Here is a 17,207-nt window from a genome sequence, read left to right as displayed (position 1 = left end):
GCTGCTTCTTTGACCTGGAATGCTCTTCTTCCATGTCCCACCCCCCATTATTATTAAGTCTTAACTCAAATAGCATCCCCTCACTCCCTAAACCACTTGCTCTAAATCAGCCACGCCAGCCTCGCTCTGATTCTGACTGACTTCTCTCAGTGGCATTGATCACAGGCTTCTTTTATCTGCTTGTGAGCATCATGACGGGAATCCACCTACCTTCCTTGCGCCACCTCTGAACAGGTGTGTCAGGTATTAAATTAATGTTGGTGGAATGCATGGCCAAGTTGCTTTTCTCCCCCTGAAATTCTGGTACCTGTTAGAGCCAGTGTTCTCCCATGACTCTTCCAGGGAGGGCAGTATCGTAGAACTCATCATTTCACCCTCACCCCCAGAAAACCAGCAAAACATAACAAAGCATCATTCTTATTTAACCTCTCACTTTCTCTGCCTTTTAGAGCTATCATCCTCTGCCCCTCCCACTCTTCGCAGAAAGGATCTGCTACAAGACTGAATGTGTTCACTGCTGCGAGGACCAGGGACCACGGTGGGATTTGCTGTGCTGCCATCTGCAAACAGTAGGTTGGGTGCTTCCTGGTGCTAGATCATAAGCGTGATTTGCATCCGCTGAAGGTTGGTTGCCTACCAGTTGTCCTGCAACTTCTCGGCTGTCTTCTCTTTTCTAGTTAAGACATTTCGAAAATGCCTTAACTCTGAGAATTTCTATTTCATCCTCAGGAGAGTTTTAGATTTCAAGCTGTTTCAGGTGAGTGGATGTTTCCTTACTTGTTGGATTGTTGTCTTAAATGACAGCAAGAGAAATAGAGGTGACACCAAAACTTCCTAACCTCTTTGCATGACTGTCAAAATACGGCACTCAGTAACTGCCTCAACTGTGCATTAAGAAAAATTAGTGGCACTAAAAATCTTCAAAGAAACATTGGTCAGCTGTGCACCTGTTCAGCAACATTACTGAAATGATTACTAGCAAAGTTATTCTGTTTCTGCAGTTTTTAAACTAAGGTCAAAGAGATGTGGTAGTTATACCCATTCTCTGCCCACTGAGGAGGAAGGAATTTTTCGCGTTCATGATTGACATTGTGCAACTCAATTCACTGTCTAAACTAATTTGAATTTAATTCCTAGGATAATTTTACTCTTGAAAATAAAAATAGGAGTTGCATTTTTAATGCACAAGATTTTCTTTTTCTTCTCTATAGCTAGGGCACCTTAGGACCGGGGCTCAGTTGACTTTTATGATAGCCATTCTTCTTCATCATTACTAGTTAGTGTGGTGTTTGCCTAAAAAGTCTTCAGCCCAAAGATGGACCCCAGGACCATGTAATCCCAAGTTAATTAAAAATAAATTTTTATGAGTATTTAAGAGTCACTGTTGAGCACAGCATTCCATAGGCGTATTTGTTTGTCTTCTGTAAAATTCAAAATAATTCTAAGAATGTTGCTAGGATTAGAATGCCCATATGGGCCGATACTAGGAATGACAACTATTTCTGAATATTTGACCACAGTGATATCTCTCCCTTTGTCTGATAGTGTCTGTCCCATGGAAGCTGGGTAAAGAAAAGAATTCATGTGTTCAACAAATACTTACTGAACAATTTCTGTGGGCCAGGCTCTCATTTCAGTGTTGCGAATGAGGCAGTGAACAAAGCAAAATTCCTGCTTTCATGGAGCTTTTAAAAAGCCCCCAAATAGGGCTTCCCTGGTGGCACAGTGGTTAAGAATCCGCCTGCCAATGCAGAGGACACGGGTTTGAGCCCTGGTCCGGGAAGATCCCACATGCCACGGATCACCTAAGCCCGTGCGCCACAACTACTGAAGCCCGTGCGCCTAGAGCCCGTGCTCCGCAACAAGAGAAGCCACCGCAGTGAGAAGCCCGCGCACCGCAACAAAGAGTAGCCCCCGCTCGCCGCAACTAGAGAAAAGCCCGAGCGCAGCAACAAAGACCCAACACAGCCATAAATAAATAAATAAATAAGTAAATAAATAAATAAATAAATAAATAAATAAATAAATAAGCAAGCAAGCAAGCAAGCAAGTAAGAAAAGCCCCCAAATATCCTCAGCAAACAAATGGGAGAAGGGAGGCACAGATAACTTGACTCCCTCTCAGGTGTCCTGGGAAAAGCTCCTTCTAGATGGCAGACAGGCACAGATGAAAAGGAGAGAGTTGGAACCTGATTTGGAAAATAAGATAAAGCAATCTTAATGCTCTAGTTTAATCACTGCAAAATAGAGAAGCTTATTAAAACAATAAGCAAAAAACAGGTGCCAGGGTGATGTGACCTAGGCTTAGAAAAGAAGGATTACTTTTCAAGGATATACCATTTTACTTCATTTTTTTCAGGTTCACAGATTCTGCCCAAATTCTGCCTTCACCACCCCCTCCCAGCCTCAGCTGTCAGTGCCTAATGCAGCCTTCCAGAGTATCTTTGTGCACAAGTATGAATTCATATTTGCCCCCTTCATAAAGTAAAAGATAGCAAACTATACTTTTGAGCAATGTATTTTTTTCTCCTGATATATGTAGGAGGGTTTAACAAATCAGTACAAAGAGAGCGTCCTCATTCTTTTTTTTTCTTCTCTCAACGGTCACAGAGTAGTCCATTGTATGGATGTACCACAATTTAAATAGTGACCTATTGATGCACATTTGGGTTGTAGCCAATCCTTGCTCTTAAACAATGCCGCAATAAATAACTTTGTGTGTAGGTTATTCTGCATGTACACTATTATATGTGTATAAATTTGCAAAGTAGAATTGCCAGTCATAAAAGATGTGTATAATTTTGATAGCTGTCTTGTCAAATTGCCTGCCAGAGGGGATTTATCTTATTCTCACCCCCTGCTAGAAACTTGTGAGACTAGCTGTCATTTGGGTCTGGATTTTTCACCAATCTGATAAGTTAAATGGTTTCTCACAGTTTCAGTGTAGGAATACTATTCATTCAGAATTTTCAATGGCATTTTTTAAAAGAAAGTGCCCAGAAAAGTAAACAAGACTAGAATTCAGCTCTTTTTATTATGCAAAAAAAAAGGACACTAAAGGCCATCTTAGCTCTTCTACTATGTAAGTTAAGACAATGTCCACGTTAAAAATGCTGCATTTTAAATACTGAAAATATACAGGGTTAAAGTGCTTCTTAGGCTCATGATGTACCTAGGTGACCTGCTAAGAGTAAGACCTTTCTCCTATAGTTTGGTCCTGTATGGTAGCTAATTGAAATAGAACAGTGTACAGAAATGAGTTAACACAGCAGGTCTGAGACTGCGCTCCTTAGAAACGCCCACTTGCAAGGTTGGCCCTTGACTGGTGGTGCCTGGTAACTTAGATTGGAGGAGGGTTCCCACCATTTCCTGGTAAGAATGGCGCACTGTGCCTGGACTGTTCGTGCAAACAGTATGGTTTCTGTTGAATGCCTGCTTGCATTCTGGGAGTGTAGAATTTAGGTACATGCCTAGCAGAAGGTTCCTATGTGACCAGCCCTAATGAAAACCCCAGACCCAGAGTCACTAATGAGCTTCTCTGGGAGATGATATTTCACAGGTGTTGGCACAACTTCTTGGGGAAATTAAGCACCACCTGTGTGATTCCACTGGGAAAGGACTCTTGGAAGCTTGCTCCTGGTCTCCTCTGGACTTTAGCCCACGTACCTTTTTCCTTTGCTGATTTGCTTTGTATCCCTCTGCTGTAAAAATAGCCATGAGTACAACTGTATACTGGGTCCTATGAGTCCTCCTAGTAAATCATCAAACCGGGAGTGGTCTTAGGGACCCTGACCCAGTCAGCTTGCAAAGACTTTAATATTCTCTCTGTCTATATTGGTATTAGTGGTGAGCGACACAGATATTTTTAGCATGCAGTTAATTGACCTTTGACATTCTATCTTGACTTGTAGTCTGTGTTCTATTGTAAAGTGTGCTTCAGAGTTCTAACTGTGATTTAGCATTTACATCTAACAAGTGGAGGCAACAAGAAGGCGGCTGGATATTGGAGAGTTTTTTTTTTTTAATATAAATTTATTTATTTATTTTTGGCTGCGTTGGATCTTTGTTGCTGTGCACGGGCTTTCTCTAGTTGCGGTGAGCGGTGGCCACTCTTTGTTGCGGTGCGCAGGCTTCTCATTGCAGTGGCTTCTCTTGTTGCAGAGCACGGGCTCTAGGCGTGCGGGCTTCAGTAGTTGCGGCACAGGGGCTCAGTAGTTGTGGCACACGGGCTTAGTTGCTCCGTGGCACGTGGGATCTTCCCGGACCAGGGCTCGAACCTGTGTCCCCTGCATTGGCAGGCAGATTTTTAACCACTGCGCCACCAGGGAAGCCCCGACATTTATTTATATTCACAGTGGTGTTTGAGGGTGAACCCCTTCAATTCTGAAGCTACTTGTATTGTGGTATCAATTCTTTCAGGTAAAAAGACAGGTATATGTAAAAGTGTAATAGTTTTTCTGGCCTGAAATATGGCCCACCAAATGACTCAACCCTCTGGTTGCCTGAAAAAAATTCCTTCTTTGACTCTGAGGTCAGAGTTAGTGACTCAGGGCTGTTCAGGAATATATAAACTATGAATTCATGAGATAATTAATTCTTATAGGGATGGCAAGTAACTTCCATGACAGCATATAATTCCAATTCACTTTTATATGTAAGAATCCTGTAATTGCTTTTTGTGTTAAAGCTCTTCTTCAGAACTCAATAGAAAAAATAATGTAGCCTGTATTTCAGCTACAAGGGATCTGTAGATTCTGTGCACAGCATAGTGGCCTTTGAATTCCCTGACTTGAAAAGAATTGAAGGAGCCTCTGCTCCCAGTGACATGGGAAAGAACAGTGTCAAGGTTAAGCATGAAATCAATCGTCTAGTGCTGGGAGGAGTTCGCACCGAATAAATATCTGTCCTGCGTCTGACTGTACCTGTGCCTGAGTCACCTTCCTCCTGCCAAATACAAACAGGTTACTAGGCAACAGGAGTGATTCAGACACTCTAAACATCTCACTACAGTGAAATGTCCATCTGCAAGATTTCCAGGAAATGCCCTTCTTGTAAGTCACTGGGGAGCTAGATAAACATTCACACAGGCACCGAAGGCATCAGATGACCCAGAGCTAGTAGCTGTGTGTTAAAATGTAGGGCCAGCTAATATCTGGAAGGAAGTCATCTCTCAGGGCAAACACAGACTGTTATCTGCATGGTAACTGTGGGAAGGAAACATGGAGGAGAAAAAGGTGAAATCTCTCCCCAGAAGGACTCGTGGGGAAGGAAATCCATTGCTCTTAGGGGGAGAAAAAAAAGCACATTCCAGATTGTTAAAATAGACCAAGATCTCAGAAAACCTAGCAGAGTGGCTAAGATTGCCTGGGTTCAAATCCCACCTTTGACCACTTGCTGGATTTCTGGGTTTCACTTCCTCATGCCTCACATGGAGGTGATAATGGTACCTACCCTGTAAGGTGGTTGTACATATTAACATGTTGATGTTGGGGAAGCTCCAGTGCCTGGTATCATAAGCTCTGGGGAAGTATAATCACGTCCTCCATCCTCCAGGCAACTCCCTAAGTAAGGGGTGGGGGCAGAATTGTGTAGGAATGAAGGAAAACCCAAAAATAGGTGAGAACTTTTCAGGGATTTATCTATTCTTTTTATCATTTTGAGAACTGCAATTATAGAAATTATAGCATCTTTTAAGAAACGTCTCCAAGGGTTTTCAGCATTACATACTTTGAAAATTATTTATATATTGATAAAGTACATCAGGATTATGCAGGGGGAGGAGGATATAATCATGGAGATTGCTTGGGGGCTTCCAGGGTATCAGTAATATTCTGAAACTATGTATGGGTTTTTGCTTTACTATTTTTTATACTTGATGTTTTATCCCCCTCTTTATATAAGATATATTATAATTAAAAATGCAGTCACCCAAAGTAAAGCACTCTAAGTTGGGTGAAATTTTGGGGTCTTGTATCCCATATGGAAATTACAATTATGCAGATCCATTATTGACTCCTTTAGAAGAAGAAAGGTGCTGGTGGTATTTTGGAAAAGGGTGAGATAGAGCTGGAGTCTTTCAGTGTGTGAACTGACACGTTCATTCACAGCCATTCTAGTGCCTCTGAATGCCAGGCCCTTGGCTGGTGGCCACATTGACACAAATCAGACGTGGACTGTCCTTGCACCTTCTAACCCAGCAGAGGAGATACCCTGTGTAGGCTGCAAACTACAAACCGCAGGCTAGACTAAAGAAATGGGAGGAGCATAGGTAAGGGGAGAAAGGCATGGCATTGAATCCCAGTCTGATCTTTTAAGAGTTCTCACTTCCCTTGAATTTATTTTTTGAAGGGAAAGCAGAACGTTAGCAGATTGGATTGAGAATATGTTGCTGCACGTTGGGCTGGGCTAGTGGCACAGCAGTGCCGGGGTGACTTGAGAGAGTTGTGAGATTAGGAACCGTTCCTCTTCCTGAATTTGTAGAGTCTGGTTCTGTCAGGTGGGGATGCATCCCAGGGAGGGATCCACTGTGAAGTCAAGTGAAAGAAGGGGATTAGAGGAGTGCCTCTCAGGGTTGTCTCAAGAGCTCAACATACTAGTCTATGGTGCAGCACTAGTTCCTGACACCATTTTATTCAATAACCGTACAGATTTCTTTATTACCGAATTAGCAGCCAAATGACTTAAGGTTAACTTTTAACTCTCTATAAAAGGTAAGAGACAAATCCATTTAACTCTAAAATTTCTCACTTTCCCTAACGCCACAATGTATAGTGCTTCATTCACTGAATTTAGCATTGAAGGTAGCATTGTTTTATATTGAGTCTTATACCTTGAATAACTTTCTGAGTGTAGAATATTGATTTTGGGAAAATGCTTTTTTTTTTGGCCACGCTGCACGGCATGTGGGATCTTAGTTCCCCAACCAGGGATTGAATCCGTGCCCCTTGCATTGGAAGCATGGAGTCCTAACCACTGGACCGCCAGGGAATTCCCAGGGAATGCTTTTAAGTTTGACTTGTTTTATAAAGAACCTAGAGTTTTCCCATTAATTAATTAATTATTCAATAATTAATTATTAAAGGATAATTGGTATACAGTAATATTATATAAGTTACAAGTGTGCAATATAGTGATTCACAATTTCTAAAGGTTATACAACATTTATAGTTATTATAAAACATTGGCTATAGTCCCTCTGTAGTACAGTATATCCTTGTAGCTTATTTTATAGCTAATAGTTTGTACCTCCCATTAATTTAGATTCTCAATCTTTCATCAGGAATCTTTATGTTATTTGATGGAAAACTGTATTAACCATTATTCATAAAAGCTTACTGAACAAACATAACTTATTTTCAAAAACACAAGAAGCCATAAATAATGCCTCAAATGATTCAAATGAACTTTGATGGAGTTGACTTACTTTATTTGTTGCAAAAATGTTTGCAGTAGGAATTTGTTATTTTAATTAATGAAGTTCTAACACATGATCGGCTGCTTTTCCAAAGTTATTTGTTCCTCTGCGTGTGTGTGTATGTGTGTGTGTGTGTATGTGTGTGTGTATGTGTGCGCATGTGTGTGTGTGTGAGAGAGATGTGTGATGTTAAAACTGGAATAGTCTGCTACCCAGAAAAAAAAATCAATCTAGGATTGCTAATCCTAATTACCAGAGAAATCTAGTCTTATTTGACTCTGTAAATTGTCTGCCTTTAAACATTAATGCTAGTAGAATAGGTAGTTTAACTCTTCAAATCAAGATATACAATTTCCAGTTACTTGGAATATTTTTACTTCTTAATTTTTAATATTTCATAAAAGACCTTTTAAAATATAGTTTATATAATTTGTATTATTTCCTAATTTTGAATCTGCATCCACATAGTGGTCAGTTGGTATAATAAAGAATAATACTTGATTCTTTTATATCCTTTGGTGTTGGTCCCTGAGCTGACTCAATAACTTTCTATTTACCTTGCATCTAATTAACCACCTCTCATTCTATGGGATAGGACCTTTCACTTCAACCTTATGAAATTATTTTCTTCAGTTTTAATGTCTTATTTCTTCTCTATTTAATTAACCTGAGGTCAGAAGCTCTATGTTAAAATCTTATTTAATTGGCTTCAATCATGGTAGGAAAGGGGTTCTGCATCAGGCCCCCCCGCAAAAGTCTTCTCACTCCATACAGATGCCCAAATAGTGGATGGAACCTAATGGGTGATTCTTCCATGAATTTATTTCCCTTTTCATGTGGTCTGTTCTGACAGGATGACTTCTGACATTGAGAAATAAAGACATAAGCTAACCATTTTTAAATTGTAATATGCCAATGGCCAATCATTTAACATAGTCCCCTATTTGAGAATGTGAGACAGGTAAGGCAGAAGAAACTGAGGACCAAGGGGATTGCTTTAATTCTTATCAAGTATTAGAGTCAGGGTTAGAACCCAGATCTTAGGATTCTAAGATGTTACCATGCACGGTTGACCTGTATTTATTTTTTTTCTGGTATTAGCAAGGGCATGTTTTAGGATGGTTTTAGCATGGTTATTGAGTGAACTTTTGTTGTTCATTGTTTTAATAAACTCATATGGACCTGTTACCCATAAATTACCTGCATCAAGCTAATTAAAATGACAAAAAATTTTAAACCTTTGAGAGAATCGATTTCTCACCCATAGGACCAATCTCGTGGTGTTCTGAGCACTAAGAGGAAATACCTAGACCCTCTGATGGTTAGTACACTCTTTATCAGTAAGGTACCTTACCCTACTTCTTTTCTTTCTGTGAGAAATGAGATTTTTGTTTGCCTTCTTTAACCGTCTTTGGTGGAATCACCAAAAATACAATAATCAATTGACTTCACAATGTGAATTAGATTTGTTAAAGCCCCAGAGAAATTTTCTGGTCTACCTAGTTATTATGCATAGCCTTATTTTTGTAGATAAGGAAAGCTACCAAAGTGGTCAACCAACATTTCCAAGAAAACTTTCTGACAGTTGATCTTCAAATATAGGTTTCTGATTGCACTTTGGTGAAAATCTATGCAGAGAAAGTCTGTTTATTTAGCCAGTTATCTGTTGAAGTACACTAATGTCCTTGATGAGTGCATTTTTGTTTTTAGAGTTGGTGCCACTTTTAGAATAAAATGAAGCAATTATCTGCTCCAGTAACAATAGGATTCTGAGCTTTTTTTAGAGTTAGGGTCTTCTTTTGCCACTAGCTCTTTTGTCCCTGTCGCTACCACACCCAGATATTTGCCAAATATCTAATTCACATTTGAAAGCTTCATGATTATTAAATATAAGTTTAAGTAATTCTGCGGATTTTCTTACTACTGAAATCTTTGCACTGATGTCTTATTTGCCCCTCTAGAACACCATTTATAAGAGGTTTGTATAATAATTGTGCATGAATATATAGTCAAAAGGCAAAGTAACGAATGGTGACCGTACCATGAAAATGTCAGACACAAATCACCCCAGAGGGGAAGGTTGGTTTGTATCTAACAAGCTGGAAGTTATAAATTGGCATTTGTCTTTCAACGGGGACACTAGGTTTTGTAACCTCTCTGGGCAGTGAGTGCTGTGTTTGACCATTCATTTCTGAGTCCAGGAGTTGTAGGAAGAAAGGTTTTTTGGAGGAAGTGACATCTAAGCTGGAACCTGAAGCATGAGAGGCAGGTGGGCAAGCAAGAGGGTAGGGGCGAGAGGAGGTTTGGGGCTGCTGAAAAATTATATGGAAAGGCCTGGTAAGAGGAGATATTGCATGTGAAGGGAACAGAAGTTAAGCAGTTATGTCTGGAAACACAGGATTTAGGGAAAGGAAAAAAAAAAAAAAACGACTCACAAACTGAGCCTGAAAAGGAGGGCAGAGGCCAGATTATGAAGGTCCTTGTAAGCAGTGTCACCCGTCAGAAGGACACACCAGCATCTGAGAAGCAGTCTGGGGAAAAAAGATAATTGGGGAAAGGTGATCTGACCAGATATTTGTCATTAAGGAAATAAAGTTTATTTTGTTTACCTATAACGGCATTAGTGTTTTGTTGTTTTTGCTTTTGTTTTTGTTTTTTTAAAGAGAGCCTTAAAGAGGCATACTGAAATATTTACAAGTGAAATGATGTTTGGGATTGTTTCCAAAAAAACCCAGGGTAGAGGATAGATGAAATAGATTTCCCATGATGATCATTGTAGCTGATGAGGTTTGCTGTACTATTCTGTCTACTTTCAATACAACATTTGAAATTTTCTATTATAAGGTGTTTTGTTTTTGTTTGTTTGTTTTTTAAGTCAAAATAAGCAATAGACTTTTGGCCATAGGGAGCCATTTAAGGGCTTTAAGGAAGCCAGTAAATCAGGAAATGGATTGGGAACAAAACCAGAGAGGGAGGGAGTGCTGCATTAAGTACCTGCTCAGTCCTTTTCCCACAGTGACTGTGGCGCTTCAGTTTCTCCTTGTGCAAGATTCATAACTTCAGGTCTTCTTAGTGACCTGTTCTCTATTAGCCACTTCTTCTTAATACTTTCACTTTGTATTCAGTAGTCCAAAATACTAGTAGTACCCGATATTCCTAGTACTACATCAGCTTTCTTTTTATTAAAAAATTTTTTTAATGTATCTTTTTGGTGGATGGATTTAATCCATTAAAAATTTGTTGTAGCTATTGATATGTTTGGACTAATTCACGCCCTCTGTAAGGAAGGGTGTTTGTGAGCTGAACTAAGCTAGAGAGAGCAGAGTTAGGTAGATAGATGGAAGATTAAAATGGACAGGACCTGGGGTGACTGTCAGGAGAGCAAAGGAGGGAGTTTGAAGCCCAGATGATAACTAAGGTTTTATTTACCCTACAAATAACCCCCCCAATGGAATTCATTCATTTCCTTTAAAGATACCCCCCATCAACCCATCATCCTTTTTGACATTCTGAAGAAGTACCTCTAAAGTATATAAACATATTAACCAGAATGTCATTTTTGGTCTTGTTCAGTACAAACCTTGGAAACGGGCTCGCAATCTTCTAATATCTTTATTGCTGCGGATTAAGCTACAGAAGAAAAAAACGAAAACAAAAAACCAGAAAATGAAAAACTTCTAGGCTGTTACTTTGTTTCAATTTATTTTAAATATAGGTTTTTGATAACACTTTTTTAAAAAACAATTTCAAGTGAGTATTTATAGTCAAATACTTTTATTTATATAGAGCCATCAATGAAAATTACATTTAATGGAAATAAGGTTAAATATGGAATTACATCTTTTAGCTTCCTGATACTAATTGAGCATTGAGTTTATAGCGTTTCCTGACTACCTCTTGGCATGAGGTTCAGGTTTAGAGACAGTGCTTTTAATCATCCTGTGTTTTTCTAAACCTGCTTCACTCTGTAGAAAAGTCTGACCATAGTTTACTCCCAAGGATAGACCAGTGCTAAACCTAATAGAATGATTTTCTATTCATTACTGATCAGTGGAACTTGGCATTTTAAAAAGCTATTAAAAAAAAAAAAAGACTATTCTAGTTTTTAAAATTTTTGTTTTCAGTTTTCATCTATATACCCTAGACTTTTAAAGTTTCTAAGACATATATATATATGTGTCCCTCCCCAACCTCCCCTTTTATGTTCATTATTTGAATTTTCTTTTTACTTTTACTTCTATCAGGTACATGGTTTTACTAAACTGCAAATGTTATTTCAGGCTCTTCTCTAATTTGTAAAAGTTGTTTTTATTGCTCATTGGTCTTTTAAAGTGACTTCTGGGTGGAAGGGGGAGGGTGGGAGTTACTTAATCAAAAACCTCTTGAGGATAGGAGCCAGCCTTCTCTTCTGCTACCTTCCTGAGCACTTAGAGCCCAATTCCACACAGAACGGAAGGCCAGAAATAGTCCTCTCTTCTGGTTGGCTGGCCATTCATTTGCCTCACCTTCCAGGCTTTCAGCAGTGTCGCAACATTTGCTATATATTTAACCTTTGAGTATTGCTTATCTTGAGTTTGGTCACTCTGTTTCATTAAACAGCTTTTTAAGTTTTCTATATCTGTAGTTTCTATCCTACCTATTTAAGATAATATTGCTGTGTCGAAAGTCAAATTGAGTTCTGAATCCTTATTAGATATTTGATAGCTTCAGCTCTTCTGTCCCCACATAATATCTTTGTTTTTATTCTTCCTGTGTTTATATAATAATATGGCATCTTTAACCTTTTCTTAAATCCTCATGTGGGTTAAACATTTCTTAGAAGATGCAGTGGGGTGATCAGTTTTTTTAAAAGTCCATTGTGACTTCTAAAAAATAGAATAGAATTAGAATACTGTAAACATGCATACATTATTTCAATCTATTAGGAATGGAAAGGACTCAAAAGCAAAAATCCACAACTGAGTATGGGAGCATTTTCGGTGGAATTCCTTTTTAGTTTTTTTTTTTTTTAACTGTTCTTAAATTTATTTATTTATTTTTGGCTGTGTTGGGTCTTCGTTTCTGTGCGAGGGCTTTCTTTAGTTGTGGCGAGCGGGGGCCACTCTTCATCGCGGTGCTCGGGCCTCTCACTGTCGCGGCCTCTCTTGTTGCGGAGCACAGGCTCCAGACGCGCAGGCTCAGTAATTGTGGCTCACGGGCCCAGTTGCTCCGCGGCATGTGGGATCTTCCCAGCCCGGACCAGGGCTCAAACCCATGTCCCCTGCATTGGCAGGCGGATTCTTAACCACTGCGCCACCAGGGAAGCCCCAAAACGCAACATTCTTAAGCATATACTTTTTATTGCAGTTAATTGAGGCTGAGTGAAGACATGAAATAAAGAGATTTCAGTAAATACATATTTCTGTGAAAACAACAGCAACAACTATATGTGGTTTCCAATACTTTTAGCTATAAAATGACACATTGGTAATGAAAATGTTTTTAAATGTGGCCTCTACACAAATGCAGGAAGGAAAAAAATCTCATACTCCTGCCACTTGGACAACCATTCTTAATATTTTAGTGTACTTGTGCACTGACTTTTCTGTACGTGCATTTTTTACATATTTGAAATTGTATGAACCAAAATTAACTCTGTCAATACTTCTATAGTTAAAATAGCCATTAGCATTTTCCTGATTATAAGAATGATTAATGTGGAAAATTAGAAAATACAATCCAGAATAAAGAAAAAAATTAAAATCACCCATAAATTCATCAAGCAGTATTAATATTCGGTATATTTTCTTCAGACTTTTAAAAATATATATGTAACATACATCTGTACATTGCTGAAATCATACTGTAATTTCCTCATCATTAAAATCTTAAACATAATTTTAATAAATTATTTGAGAATATGGTTGTATCTGGATATATGGGTGAATACTTTTATCACAGAAAATTTGGAGAAAATAGGAAAGTACCAAATAAAACAAAAATAATTGGTAAATCTCACAACCAGCATTAACACCTTACCTTTGTTTTGGTGTATTTATTATTAACTTGTTTTTAAAAATGTCATACATTTACATTTTAAGAAAATAAGAATATGGTGCTGTTTTTTAAACAGTAAGTTTAATGCATTTCATGGATCCTTCAAAATGTCTACTGTAGACATTTAGACTGTTTTAATGTTTCACTGAATGTATTTTTGGATAATGTTTTTTCTGTATTTAAAACTTGTTCCAAAATAAATTGTCAGTAATAGTTATTATAATATGTCAAGAAGTATAAGCATTTTTTAAAACTTATCATGTGTTTAAAAAGAGAGATTTTCAAAAAAATTGTACCGATTTATGATCCTACCAGTAACTCATATTTTTTATGCTTCTTTCTGATTACAGCTTAAACTACATTCTAATGGGCTTTGTTTCAAGGTAACTTTCCAGTGTTCTTATCCATGGGTTACAGTAGGGTAGAAGCTTGCGTATTTAATCTGTCAACGAGACATTCTGTAGGAAGTTTTTGTTTTTAGAAATTGGGAGACATTTAGTCACAGAAATTCTTTTCTTAGGATTTGTCAGAGGAGGTGTAGAAAGTAAGGCAATGAACTCTGGCAATGTTATCCTTTACTTCTGTTTCCTTTCCTGACCATTCTTCACTCACCACATGGATAAACCAGCAAAAATCATTCTCTGTTCCTCTTGTCTCTTTCCATGTTCTCCCAGTGGCTTTTGAGGGTGGACTTCAGGGCTTGGGTTCATGAAATCACCTGCCCTTACTGCAAAGATTGTGAGAATGAAAAGCTGACTTAATATGCAAATAAAGATGAGAGGCAAGGCCCACGTGAAAGCCTTGATTAAATAAATCATCATACTTAAAGGATTTTACATGTTATTTGTATAGAACCTATCTATATGTTATAATTATATATTTATTTATTTACATATAATACCTAACCATTTCTGCTAAATAGAATATCTGACTTTTTCATATGCTGAATTAATTTTATTGTGGTTGTGTGTACTATTGCTTGGGTAGAAATGTTTCAGTAAAGGTGGTCCCCAGACTTTCAAAACTATGTTGCTGTGTAACAGTGCCAGCCCCCAATCCCTACCAGTTTTTTGCTTTTCTAGCCAAATCCTCTGGGCTCTCCTGGTTTTGATGACAAGGATTAATGCTCACCTCCAGTGCCCCTCTGGACTCCCCAAGCTGTAAGTTCCCTTTTATGGAACATGTCTTACTAGGAGCCATTTAAGTGCAGCTCTGATGTCTATACTTTTCCATATTGTCTTTCTCTTTTAAGGCTTCCTTGTAAAAACTCTGACTCTTGTTCTGTTATCCCTTTTCTTTCCATACTCTCTTCCCTCTTTTTCTAATTATCTCCTGGAGGGACAGCTTGGGTGTGTTGGAACTAAATTCCTCATATTACGGTATTCCTAAAAGAGATACAAAATAAGAACTGTGTATCCTGTTCTAGATTTTTGCTTAAGAGAAACGGGCAGTTGGCTAAGGGTCACTACGAAACCAGTGGTGTGCAAAAACTCACTCTGTGGTCTTTATTATACCAACAGCCACCTACGCTTTGTGCTGGAGTGCTCAAGCTTCATACAGGGGACATTTCGTAGAGTGGCAACAAAAGACACATTTGTTTGTTAAACTTTGCAACTTTGTGAACCAGCACAGTTGGTCACAAAAGGAAATAAAACTCTTGAGTGCGCTGTTCTCCCTGCTTTGAGAGAGAAATGCCTCAAAACATTTTGACACAGCGGAACGTTCCTGGATCACTTGCTCTTGCTAAAGACATTGAGATTTAGTTCTGAGCAGCCTCATTTTCCCTAGCAGACCATGTCTGTTGACAGTTATTCTGAATATCCAGATATTCACTAATATTTCGCAAAACAATATTTAAGTACTATGTTGTATAAACCAAATTTCTTTATTTCCTTCAAATGAAATTTTTTAAATATGCAAACTTTCTGGTGAAAATTATAGAAAGGGACACTGAGTTTCTTCTTTTCCTTAATTTATTAAGATAAGTTAAAATTTGATAGATAAATATTTTATAGATCTATTTCAAGTCCCAATATAACAGTCACTTGTATTCCTTAAAATTGTTAAAATGGCATTGTTAGACTCAGGATTTTAATCTTTTTAGTTACTCTTTTGCTGCCTCTTCCCCACGTGTGCCATTCCTTATGTTGGAGTTATATGCAGAAACCAAAGCCTAGGTTGGAAGCGTTGGTCACATAAGTGCTTTTGAGAAAGAAATAATTTATTTAAATACAACATAGTAGTTTAAGTTCTGGAAGCCAAATATAGTGACCTTAATGGCTTTGGAGAAGGTATGGCTTTTTATAGCCTCATACCATTTGAAAGCAATGGTTTATTCGGCCAGTCATTGCAAAAAAACCTTTTTGTGGTTGGCATAAGAGAATGAGAAATGAGGGCTTTATACAGACCTTTCTGGGTCTTCATGCTTGCTTTCTTTTCTTACTTTGTCCTTTCCTTATATGAAACCGTGCTCTGCCTTGAGGATGCCAGATGGGCTGCAGCACAGGACTTTAAAACCCAAAGAGTTGTCTAGCCTTCCTGCTCCCCACTTGCCTTTGCCCTCTACCAAAGCCTGTAGAACACCACACCTAAATTGCAGCAAGCAGATGGGACTAACCTGCTGAAGGTGCAGATTCTAGAAGCTTCCTTTTCCTTAATTGTTCAGCGTTTAATTCTTGCTAACAGGAAGTGTTCCCCTTAATGTCTTAGGCTATATTAAGCGATTTTTTGCACTTGTTTTGTTGGTACAGAGCACTAAGCAGAAATATAATAACAAGTAACCCATTGTATTTTAAATACATATTGAACTGTCCTAATTCTAGACTTTAGACCTCTACAAGGAAGTTGTGTTAAAGTGTGCCTAGGTGCAGTTTCTGAAGCAGCACTGGGGATTGAGTAAGCTTCCTGTTCTTAGGCATCTGCCTCTGTTTACAACTACAAAATGTACTAACTGTGCTAACCGCAAGCTCTGGGTTAAATGTTTCTGCTGAAATCTCGCCTTTGCCTCCACACTAGAGCAGGATTATTTAACTCCTTTCTATGGATTCTTGCTTAAAGGTGATTGCACTCAAATCTCAAAACAGAGTGTTAATATTGTCTTCTAATGTACTAGTGAACAGCAAGCGAAGTTTCAAGATGTCATTTTTTTGAATACTCATTTAAATAGCCTGTTAATATTATTTTATGCAAACTTTTGAAATTGTATAAAATATACACAAAGTTTGGTCACCACGTGGTAGAGGGAGAAATCAATAGGTGTATTTTATAATAATCTGAAAGGCATGTAGTAAAAGAGCTTTATTAAAGGAAAGAACTATGAAATTATTTTTAAGGAACTATCCTTTTTTTTTTTCTTCTCCTGGTTTTCCTATAATATTTAAGATACTATGCTTCCAACAAATCTGGAAAATTTGTTGTTGTTGTTGACAAAGAAATATACTGTTGACTTTGTGATCTATTTATTTATTTAGCATGAGATCTCTAATATAGTTTAGAAAATGTTGTGTGGTTTGGGAGTGTAGTGTTAAGCTCTTAGACCTAGCTTCCGCATTTCTCTCTTTCTCAAACCAGCCACTGTTGTTAGGAGAACATGTAAGCTCCACTGTCATTTAAAAATATTAAATGGAGTAGTTTTTTAATGGTTTTCAGAAACCTGTCACTTCAGTAGGTAATCTGTGCAAACTCCTATTACAGAGTAATAAGTATTAAAACCTACGGGAATCAGTTTCTAGGTATATAAACCTTTGGGGTATATAAGG

General features: G+C 38.1%; 1 protein-coding gene across 7 annotated transcripts in view; it reads left to right on the top strand.

Moving 5' to 3' along the window:
• Positions 1–17,207, top strand: part of SGMS2 (sphingomyelin synthase 2) — a 99,897-nt gene that overhangs the window by 33,765 nt on the left and 48,925 nt on the right. For 4 of the 7 annotated variants that reach the window (XR_009701087.1, XM_061192066.1, XM_061192068.1 and 1 more), the window contains exon 2: positions 450–569. The gene's annotated coding sequence lies outside the window, so the exon portion shown is untranslated. Of the gene's footprint in view, positions 1–449; positions 570–602; positions 625–701; positions 758–13,799; positions 13,833–17,207 lie in introns of those variants that run through there. The other 3 variants (XM_061192070.1, XM_061192071.1, XM_061192072.1) reach the window with 3 other exon arrangements.

The sequence above is a fragment of the Eubalaena glacialis genome, chromosome 5 (genome assembly GCF_028564815.1).
Source record: "Eubalaena glacialis isolate mEubGla1 chromosome 5, mEubGla1.1.hap2.+ XY, whole genome shotgun sequence".
NCBI lineage: Eukaryota > Metazoa > Chordata > Mammalia > Artiodactyla > Balaenidae > Eubalaena > Eubalaena glacialis.
Note: the sequence above shows the minus strand (reverse complement) of the source record. Positions and strands in the feature narration are given on the sequence as shown.